Raw genomic sequence first — 12,579 nt, 5'->3', positions numbered from 1 at the left:
AAGAGCGTGAGCGTGTTTCTTTAATTAATGGTTTTTGATTCTATAGTGAAGACTTTTCATTGTATTTTATTTATTGTCATTAAAGATTTGCCTTTAAACCATGAAAACAACTCTCGTATGTCCTTTTTTGTATACATGACAAATGTATTTAACGGCGTACCATGCTGATATTTGTAAATTCTTCTCTTGTGACACAGCGATTGTTAAAAGTATACAAGTAAGATTCAACACCACTCTCCCGATCGAAAAATCCTTCCCAGTGTGCATGCAGATGAAAGTGTTGTTGATAATCAACTTCTGGGTCACCTTTTAATCCGTCATGTACGGATCCTTCATGTGGAGGAGAAATATCGATTGTTATCTGAAATATATTGAGAAATATCACTGTAAATAGTTATCAAAGGTACCAGGATTATAATTAAATACGCCAGACGCGCGTTTCGTCTACATAAGACTCATCAGTGACGCTCTGATCAAAATAGTTATAAAGTCAAACAAGTACAAAGTTGAAGGGCATTGAGGATCAAAATTCCAACAAGTTGTGCAAATATCACTGTAACTCCTACCAATAGGCAATATGCAACTTATACACTCAGAATTTAAACTAAGTGTTCAGTGGTCAGTATCATGATCTTGTTTGAGATTGGAATTATATACTTATAACATACCACTACCAAATATATTTGAACCTTCTTAAATGTTACACTTTAAAGAATGCTGATGCTTGACCCAGGTAAACACTAAACGTCACAATGAATATAGAATGTCATTTTTTTTTTTACTTAACTTCGTATCTTTTAAAATGATCGGAGATTAACCTTTGTATTAATATGACAATAACTTAACGTTTTTTTCATCGAAGCTAAAAACTCTGTTTGATTGATGTAAAATTTCATTAAGTACTTTCCCTAAATAAGTAAAAATCAGATGCTCACCATGAATGATGCCAAAACATGTATTTATTAATTACCTTGTGAGCAACAACAGTTCTTAACTTCGCTTTATTGACGACGGAAACTTCAATAAAATAATCCGAATCGTGTACACCATTTGACAGGAAAGGATCAAGTCCAGCTCCTTTTACTATTGCAGGCTTTACATGAAATGTTTTATGAAAACAACCATGGAAAATGGTACAGTAGCATGTCGGACCTCCGGTTGTGTTGTGATATGTTTCTTCACATATCGTTAAATTCTGAAGAAAAAAATTTAAACGATTTACAAGACACTGTTTAATGTAATATTATATCCCAATGCATTATTTTGGTTACGCTATTGTCATCGTATCCGTCTGCTTAATGTATTGACAATATTATAGACGATTAAAAGCTATTACATTGCTATTTTTATGATTTTTTTTATTTCTATTTGTTCGAATCACGACATATCAGAACAAAAACAATTCAAGGGTTTAATTCTTATTGAAAATTTTACATTTGTAAGTTTAAAATTACCTCGAAATCACCTTGCGTATGTAAATCATCGTGGCCATGAGTAATATTAATCCCAGTGAAGTTATCGTACAATCTCCAACTTAAACTGTATAAACCGCTGTGATAATCATATGCTTCCCATTCAATTCTGAATATATATATTTAGACATTGTCTCTAAAAATTGAATATTTATTTTTCAAATCATTGCTGCTTGAAATTTTCAATTTTCATCAAAATGTCATTAATTTATAATTCAATTTGTACTGAATGGACAACGATGAATTTATTTTCTTAATCTTTTTCTGTGACATGGGACTACCAATGCGCCTAGTTTTAAATGTGTAATGGTGTATTTAGTAAACACTAGTTATATAACATTCACGACTAAATAACTGCTGGTCATGATACCAAAAGGTATCAATAAAAAGAAACAAAACAAAAAAAAAAACCACATACACAAACACAAACACAAACACAAAATAGAAACATTTAAAATATCCAAAGTCATATCTCCCACCTCCCCTCTCAAGATGTTGTATACCATTAACCAAACAAAAAACAAAAACAATAAACACAAGATTACGAAAACAATCATTCGCCCTCCTCGTTACATAAACATAGGTTTGTTCCTTTCAACGGAAATTAGACAAGTTGATAATAAAAGACTACCCGTCAAAAAACCATGCTAGAAGACAGGTGAATCATTGTATCGAAAAAATTGTAAACTGCATTATAACATACATCATTTTCGAAAAATCTTCTATACTGTGCACTGATATATTTACTCTGTCCCCTCTCGTTAACCATAAGTTTCGGATTTCTGGAGGACTAGCATCTTTATAAACTGTAACTGTATCCTCTTCGTAATTTTCAAATATGTCAAAGGCCCGGACTGTCACAATGAGCATATCACCATCATTCCATGTAACAGATAAAGATGCTGATTCGTCAAGTACATTTTTTGTTGCGTTGAAATCGCTATACTGGGATGCATTTGGAGAATACACCGTAAATTCCGTTTCAAATCTTACAATCCCTGAAAACAAAACAAAAAGGTTGTAATATTATCATAGTTATATATAGTACCATAGATATAATAATGCCATGGATGAGTGTGATGATAGATATGGTTGTTCAACTACTAAATTGTCTATTCTTCTTACCAGCACACTTGGTACAATTAAAAACCTGATAATAAATTGTTCAAATAAGGCCTTCGAAAATAGTGGAATAAATTACTTTTGGAGTGTCAAGAACTCGTTGGAAGTACTTGATAAATTGCATGCTTATATTGGTGATTTTGAATCTGTTCAAAGTTTTGATTTTTCTACCCTGTATACCACATTGCCTCACATTCTCATTAAGAAAAAATTCACACACCTAATTAAATGGGCATTCAAAAAATCAGAATGTGAATAAATATGTTCAAACTCTATTAGGTCATTTTTTAGTAGCAATAAACAAAAAAACTATGTTAATTGGGCATGCTTTGATACTATATATGCCCTTGAATTTTTACTAGATAACATTTTTGTTCGCTTTGGGGATTCCGTATATCGTCAGATTATCGGAATTCCAATGGGGACTAACTGTGCACCACTTATTGCGGACCTGTTTTTGTATTGTTATGAGTTACAATTTATGACAAAAATAAGCAAAGACCCATCGAAACAACATCTGATAAACAAATTTAATAATACTTTTAGATATTTGGATGATATTTTGGCTCTCAATAATGACGACTTCAGTATGTATATTAATGAAATTTATCCTGTTGAACTTACTTTAAATAAAGCTAATACTAACAATGACCACTGCCCTTTTCTCGATCTTGATATCTATATCACTAATGGAAAGCTGAATACTAAAATTTATGATAAAAGGGATGATTTTTCATTTTCTATCGTTAATTATCCGTTTTTAGATGGTGACGTTCCCTTGTCACCATCTTACGGTGTTTATATATCTCAACTTGTACGATTCGCTCGTGTATGTAACAATGTTTTAGATTTTAACGAGAAAAATTTATGTATTACTGAAAAATTATTACACCAGGGTTTTCGATATCACAAACTAGTCAAAACATTTACTAAATTTTATCATCGGTATAAAGACATCATTCGTAAATATAGCTCAACATGCAGACTTCTAATACGTTCAGGTATTTCACATCCAATTTTGTATGGTAATATTCTTTATAAAGCACAAAGGTGTCAGTATTCACCTCAGAAACTTACAAAACCTTTGAATAGACTTATTAAGAAGGGATATAATTACGATACTGTTGTCAAGTCATTAAAGATTGCATATTTTGGCGTTAATATTGATTCCCTGATAAGGTCTTTGCATCGGAACAAAACACATTATTTTTAAAAACAGTTGTTGGCATGACACGGGTTATGTTCTTCTCATATATGTTATGATGGTATGATACTAAACCCCTAACGGGAAGGATTGTGCCTGATGTTCATATGATGAAATCATAATCTTTCAGTCAGTTTAATTGAAGTCTGGAGCTAGAATGTCAGTTAACTGCTAGTAGTCTGTTGTTATTTATGTCTTATTGTCATTTTGTTTATTTTCTTTGGTTACATCTTCTGACATCAGACTCGGATTTCTCTTGAACTGAATTTTAATGTGCGTATTGTTATGCGTTTACTTTACTACATTGGTTAGAGGTATAGGGGGAGGGTTGAGATCTCACAAACATGTTTAACCCCGCCGCATTTTTGCGCCTGTCCCAAGTCAGGAGCCTCTGGCCTTTGTTAGTCTTGTATTATTTTAATTTTAGTTTCTTGTGTACAATTTGGAAATTAGTATGGCGTTCATTATCACTGGACTAGTATATATTTGTTTAGGGGCCAGCTGAAGGACGCCTCCGGGTGCGGGAATTTCTCGCTACATTGAAGACCTGTTGGTGACCCTCTGCTGTTGTTTTTTATTTGGTCGGGTTGTTGTCTCTTTGACACATTCCCCATTTCCATTCTCAATTTTATTGACCCATTCTGTTGTAAAGCAATTGTATCTATGATAGTAATAAGTTTATAATTTAATTTTCTTTATTAAGAAATCAATACATTTGTAACTTGCCTTGTACGTTCGGAACTCTTGTTGTTTGTCTTTTACCGTAATGGTCATCATATTCGGAATCCACTCGAAGTCTGGGTAAAACATTGTCTAGCCACATGTGAGCATGGTGTCGTTCATTCTTAAATTTACCAGGCCACTGAACATGAATTATTGGGTCATCAACATCAACCCAAACATTATTGGAACTCTTTGACGACTGCTTGACTATGATATATTTTTCTGTGATTACTTCAACAATAGACGAGTCGTCATAAAGAAACAGTGTTCTACATGATTTTTCGTTCCCTGCTTTGTCGATTGCTGTAAATACTACTGAATACATTCCTTGGGCGGTAACAGTAAAATTACTCTGAAAATGTTCATGTGAAAGGTGATAATAGCAAACGACAAAATACAGTACTTTAAAGTGATCAGTTCCATTAATTTTAAAAAAGAAATTACTAACACAAAGTGATGTAATAATTGATGAAATTTTCCAAAACGGTCGATAATAGAGGAGTGAGATAAATCTATGTTCCTCCCTTTATACAGAGAAAAATGCAAGAAGATATTATATCATACATTATAGGAAAATTTGATATCATAGATTTGAACAGCTAGAGTGAAGAGGAATCCTTTTATTTAACAATACAAAATTACAATAGATGGCCGTCTTTTTAATGGTTTAGCTCAAATTACAATCAAATCTTGTTTTGGTATTCATCAAGATTGTATGGTTGCTACAAAAACAAAATTGCAAATGTGATGTTGATATACCTTTTCGTGTATTTTAGATATATATGCATCTTCTGTTATCTTTGTTCTTTCAGAAAAGGCTATTCCATTATGTTCTAACTCGAACACTTCGTAAGAATACGAATCTATTGTTGAAAGATCATCAAACCATGAGTTCCAATCAATATGTATAACTGACTGAAAAAAATATCAAAGTCACTATGCTTCTAATACAAATAGTACAAAAAAAGATTATTTATATGCCGTTGAATATAATAGAAAGTTTGTGTCAATTTTGATACACATATATCATATAGTTGGAATCAATTATAATAACCTTTGGCATATATAGAGCTCGAGGCATTGCAAATTACAGAAATCGAGAAAAAACTTGCAAAATACCATTATGGTAAATATGTTCCTTAAACAGTGTAAGCAGCAGTTACCGTTTAAGTTTCTAATCTAAAAATGTAATGATTGTAATAATAAATACGCGGCAGATGTAAAAATTACTTACTCGCTAAGCCTCAACATTATCAAAAAGAGGCGCAATATGCTAAATGACCTTCAAACTCATGTCAAAAATAAAGTGGCAACGCCATGACTAAAAAAGAAAAGAACCAACAGACAAACAATAGTACACAAAGCACAACATAGAAAACTAAACACTAAGCAACACTAACACCACAAAAAAACTATGGGTGATTTCCGAAATAGTAAGTAGATGCTGCTCCACATCAAGCTTCAGACCAAAAGTTGAGATAACTTCACGTCAAAGAAGCAAGGAAAACGTCGACGAAAATTATCTTTGTATAATAAGCCAGGGTTGTAAAATTTCAAACTAAAACAGAAAGTGGCTTTAGATATATATACTGCTAATTACACTCTAAATTTCAACATAATCAAATTGCTGACCAAATATTAAATAAGCAGACCACGGACAGACAGACGAACAGAGTCGAGCGGTTGGTATGCATGCTTCTGCCATCGGCGACGCAGCACAAACCATTGAATCAACTTAATTCTTTAATGGTATAGCTGATGCATTATTCAACAAAATAATTCATAATCAGTTAATAATTTGGGCTCACCTATAAGATTGTCTTGAACAATCATCAGTACAACAAACAAGATATGCGATGATTAAGCGAATATGAAAGACCCTCATCGGTAGCACAATCAGTCAAAAACCCATAGTAGTATCATAACTCAGTATGGTTCGTAAAACAAAAGATAACTAATTACGATTCAGTCTCGTTTTATCCTTAAAACGAACCATCACTAACTCATTGGATCGTCTTCCTGTTTTAAAACACGCCCCAAGCTTATCGAGATATTTCGTTTTTACCAAAGGATAATAGTATGCATGTCTTTGACTGTAACATAATGATTTACCTTGTTTGTAACATCGTCTACAGAAATAGGAGGAGAGGTACATTTCGATCCATTTTCTTGAACACATTGATGATAAGGTTCATCTATATCCCATTGGATTATGAATTCCCGAGTAACATTTCTTCCATTCAACTCTACTCTGATATGGGAAGCATATTCAGGATTCGGATAAGTGTCTCTATCAATATACTTCAGGTATCCACCATTCAATATTTGAAGAGAAAATATAACTCTAAAACATAATTTGCAATAAAAGATATCTTTATGAGCTTGTTATACGGTTGTGTTTATTGTTGTCGAGAAGTTGTTAACGTCTTTTGTCTGTTGACAGTATTTATTGGCGATTTAAAAATATATTATACAAAAATATATGATATATATATATAAAAGATATATGAAAAAAAAGTAAAATCACAAAAACACTGAACTCCGAGGAAAGTTCAAAACGGAAAGTCCCTAATCCAAAGCTAAAATCAAATGATAATTCAAATCAAACGAATAACAAACAACTGGCAAAAGGAGGGTGACATGTTTAGGTCATCATTAGGTTTTATAAAGAATATAAAACATTAAATCAATCGAAGTACTACGAAAGTGTGCAGTCCAGTGTATCTTTGCAACTAAGACTGTTGGCTTCCCTATGGTTAATTCATAGAAGCAAACATCGAATGATATGATGTAGACACATGCATACTTAAATCCTCTTTACAAATGGCTTCACCTTAAAGATTCTGTGTAATGAGTATCACAAAAATAGCTAAAAAAAACCTCTGTTTTGACAGTTCTCTAGATGTCCGTTGAATTTGCACATGTCGTTTTTAAAAAGCTAAAAGATTTATATTATGAGGCATAGTCTAATTGAACTGAACAGACTATCAAGGATGCTGAACAATTTTTTTTATTATTTCATTCTTATAAAATTTCCTTTTTATAGAATGAAACCGATGATATCTGATGAAGTGAATGTGTATAAAGGAAATTGGCTGCATATAGTTAATCATGAAATTGGAGCTACAAGTATGCTTGAACTTATCAATTTCAATTGTTCAGTCCCTTCGGAAGTCTTAACCAGTATTTAGACCGACTCTATGTATGCACATTACTGATATGACGAAATCATGTAAAGCGCAATATCAAAGACCATGCGGACACCGGGTTGACCAGCAATCCTGTTGAAATATTTTTTGATGTTGCAAGCTTCTGAATCAATTCAAATATAAATATTCGAACCAGAATTAAGTCCGCTTACTGTATTGAGAATATTGTGTCAGCCTAGGCCTAGACTAACACTAGGCGGTCATCGGGGATTCCATGCATCATTTAGTTGGCATCATTTGAAATCACCCAATTCTAACATATTTTTCAAATATATTTATAATGATTAACTCAGTTTCATTTTTTTTTCTAATTCCAAAACAAAAACATGCCAACTTGAATCCTTTGGAATAATTTGAAAATCATAGTATTATTATCCTGTCTTTGGTCTTATTTTGTATTATAATATGACACATATTTCAATGGTGATTTTTTTTAAAGATGTAAGAATATTAAGCTAGATTCTACGTACATGTCTTCATGTTGGAATGGTAAATGCTCGTTCCAATCCGTAAACTGTACATTTGGTTCTATACAAGGATATATATCATTGGTTGGCAGCTCTTTGTCTACACGACATGGTAAGATAATGGGATCAATTGTTGTATTGCCTTCTACAATGTGAATTATTTGCCATGTGTAAAGCACATATGACATCTAACAATGCATATATAGAGAGAGAAAGAGAGATAATCTACCACTGCATCGAATTTGATACGCTATATATCCACTTGAGACAGTTATATTTTCAAATCTAAAACTTAACTATCGATAGTTAAACAAATCTTGTGTTTTAGGTCAAATACTGGCCTTTATATCCTGGTTGAACTATGTTGTGTATTTCAATACTACGTAGTTTTTAATGTGATGTTTTGTGAACTAATTTGTCTTTCTTTGGTATTTTTGTTTTCTGGTGAACTGCTGTTCCAACCTACTAGTATATGTTTTGAATCGCTCCATTATGAAAACTAAAGAAAATGAGCGTCGTGATCAAAGAACTGTCTTCAATGGTTCCAAATTACAGAGAAGTAATGTTGTACATTGTGATTTTTTAATACAGAAGACCATGTAACTTGCCTTCAAATATAAACCTCTTGATATTTTTATTGAATATTGTTTGCTTATTTAAAGGTTCATTTATTTTCCATGCATGTTCCGAATGAACATTTAAGATATAATGTGAACTATTGATAAAAACTACCTCTTATCAGTGTTAACTTCATTAGTCCTTTTGTAATGCCATATTTAAACTCTGTAATGAAGTGTTCATCTCCAGTTTTGCTTGGTGGATATGCAGTCATATTTACTTTAAAATTTGATGTCACTTGTAAAATAGCTTGGTTAATCAAAACTTTATTCGTCCATTTTGTGTCCCGTGGTATTGGGTCATTTGGGTCTTCTGGTGTTTCTATCGGATCATCTGTAGGATTTGCACTTTTGAACTTCGCTGACGCAAATGCAATAGTTGTATCTCTTAAAACTGAAATAAAATTAAACAGTGACTTCAAATGCAGATCAAAATGAAGACATTTTCAACACTATGGCAAATTTTACCGGCGTTGAATTTGCCTGTTGTTCTTGTTTGTGTCCCTTTCCGTCGCTTAACTCTTTTTCTTTAAACGTATGGATATATTCCTGGAAATCGAATGTTTGAGTTAGAACGTTTCTTGTGAAAGCAGTTTGGGATCGAAATTTCTTTAAACGTTTTAATATTTTGTATCCGCTAAGAACTGGCAACTTCACTTTTTAAAATCCTAGGAGACTTTAAAAAAACTGAGTTGAGTGTATATATCGCTTAAACTGAACTGTTGTGTAAACCTATACTTACTGGTTTGACAGTGTTTGCCCCCAAAACCGTCATTACATTCACACGAAGCAGCAATTTCGTTGTCACACCTTCCAGGATAACATCGTGTACTGTCCTTTCGCCATGAGCAAGCCTCTTTAATATAAATATATATAGCAGTAATAATAATAACATCATTTTGTTATTCAAAAACAACTGCTTGTGCTTATTTCGTTAAACTAAAAAAAATGTTTTACCGTGTGTTTTGATCATACAGAAGTTTCTTGTAATTTGAGATACTTTGTTTTGGGATCAGAACTAGTTATTCATTTAACACGAATTATTTCCACTAGACTCAGGAGTCTGCTTTTCAGTGGTTGTCGTTTATTTATGTGTTACATATTTGTTTTTCGTTCATTTTTTTTTATATAAATAAGGCCGTTAGTTTTCTTGTTTGAATTGTTTTACATTGTCATATCGGGGCCTTTTATAGCTGACTATGCGGTATGGGCTTTGCTCATTGTTGAAGGCCGTACGGTGACCTATAGTTGTTAATTTCTGTGTCATTTTGGTCTCTTGTGGACAGTTGTCTCATTAGCAATCATACCACATCTTCTTTTTTATATTCACTCACTAATTGTTTAAATAAAAATTGACAAATCACCATGAATCCGCCCTGCTTTTTATAGTAAACAGTCCTATAACTTAAACTTACTCAATTCGGGGTTTATTGTTTTGCTCAAGTTTATCTCATTCGTTTTGTGTCTGGGTTTTTTTTGCCAGCTATTATTAAAGTGACATTGCACTTTTGCACTCCATTATTTCTGTAGTGTTATACAAAATCTGAGATATTTTGTTTTGGGAGCAGAATTAGTTATTCATTAAACGCGAACCATCTCCACTAGACTCAACAATGTTTTAGATTTTAACGAGAGAAATTTATGTATTACTGAAAAATTATTACACCAGGGTTTTCGATATCACAAACTAGTCAAAACATTTACTAAATTTTATCATCGGTATAAAGACATCATTCGTAAATATAGCTCAACATGCAGACTTCTAATACGTTCAGGTATTTCACATCCAATTTTTTATGGTAATATTCTTTATAAAGCACAAAGGTGTCAGTATTCACCTCAGAAACTTACAAAACCTTTGAATAGACTTATTAAGAAGGGATATAATTACGATACTGTTGTCAAGTCATTAAAGATTGCATATTTTGGCGTTAATATTGAGTCACTGATAAGGTCTTTGCATCGGAACTAAACACATTTATTCTAAAAACAGTTGTTGGCATGACACAGGTTATGTTCTTCTCATATATGTTATGATGGTATGATACTAAACCCCTAACGGGAAGGATTGTGCCTGATGTTCATATGATGAAATCATAATCTTTCAGTCAGTTTAGTTGAAGTCTGGAGCTGGCATGTCAGTTAACTGCTAGTAGTCTGTTGTTATTTATGTATTATTGTCATTTTGTTTATTTTCTTTGGTTACATCTTCTGACATCAGACTCGGATTTCTCTTGAACTGAATTTTAATGTGCGTATTGTTATGCGTTTACTTTACTACATTGGTTAGAGGTATAGGGGGAGGGTTGAGATCTCACAAACATGTTTAACCCCGCCGCATTTTTGCGCCTGTCCCAAGTCAGGAGCCTCTGGCCTTTGTTAGTCTTGTATTATTTTAATTTTAGTTTCTTGTGTACAATTTGGAAATTAGTATGGTGTTCATTATCACTGGACTAGTATATATTTGTTTAGGGGCCAGCTGAAGGACGCCTCCGGGTGCGGGTATTTCTCGCTACATTGAAGACCTGTTGGTGACCCTCTGCTGTTGTTTTTTATTTGGGCGGGTTGTTCTCTCTTTGACACATTCCCCATTTCCATTCTCAATTTTATCACTCACTAATTGCTTTAATTGAAATTGACAAGCCGCCATAAATCCGCCTAACTTTGTAGTCTTTTGTAGTAAATAGTCCTATGACTTATACAATTCGGGGTTTATCGTTTGCTCTAGTGTATCACATTCGTTTTGTGTCTGGTTTTTTTGCCAGCTATCATTAAAGTGACATTGCACTTTTTTTTTATTCTTATCGAAGAATAACGTGCAATGTTCGAAGAAACCATTCTTGTATTTCAATATATATTTATGTTTGTATCTTTAGCGACAAGATTTTTTGAAAAATAACCTTGTTTTTTTCACCCGGTAAAAAAGTAAACCAAATTAGTTCTTTCAAGAAAATATACACGAACAGATAGATTTAAAACCCCAATGTCATGATGTCACACAAGAAAGTACAATACGAATAACAATTTAAAACTACCGATAATGAACAGTTAGTGTTAGTACAAAAACAAAATATAAAGTATAACAAATTGCTGGTAAATTGCGTGTATTTCCAGTTTATCTTACGTATGCAGTTTTTCATAAAATTGTCTTCGTTCCCAAGTGAATCCTTGTGTCTTGTATACGCTCTCCAATAAAGCTTCTTCTTTATTTCTCCGTCACAATACTCACAGTGATTATCAGACACTGCGGTGCACCTTCTATGTTTACAATGGTCTATTTTAGGGCAAACTAAAATCACATCGAATCAAATACTATACTATAATGATTACATGTTTAATGTACAAATTGAATGTGATTATTATTCAAACAAAATCCCAGGTTACCTGCTAAATTGTAGCAGGTGCCTGATATTCCGTGGTTTAAATTGTACGTCCGTCCATGGAAGTAATAGTCCGTCTGATGTTTTTATTTCTCAGTGCATCTTTAAGGCTACGCATTATAAATGAAAGTATTTGTTTTTCTTTTGAAATATTTGGTATTTCAACATTCCAGAATATTTTAAAGCTTACGATACCGTTTCAATTTTCTTTTTACTTTTTAAACGCAGGACAGTAATCTATCATGGATGTGTACATCTTAGTCCTTTGTTCTCGTGCTGGTAGTTGCAACACTGCTATTATACACATCTATCTAAGTACTCTGGTTTGATTTATTTTATATTTGTGTACATAAAGCTTGTTAGTAACCACTAGGTACATGTAACC

Source organism: Mytilus edulis, chromosome 7 (assembly GCF_963676685.1).
Source record: "Mytilus edulis chromosome 7, xbMytEdul2.2, whole genome shotgun sequence".
Taxonomy (NCBI): domain Eukaryota; kingdom Metazoa; phylum Mollusca; class Bivalvia; order Mytilida; family Mytilidae; genus Mytilus; species Mytilus edulis.
The sequence above is the reverse complement of the archived record's forward strand: the minus strand, read 5'-3'. Positions refer to the sequence as shown.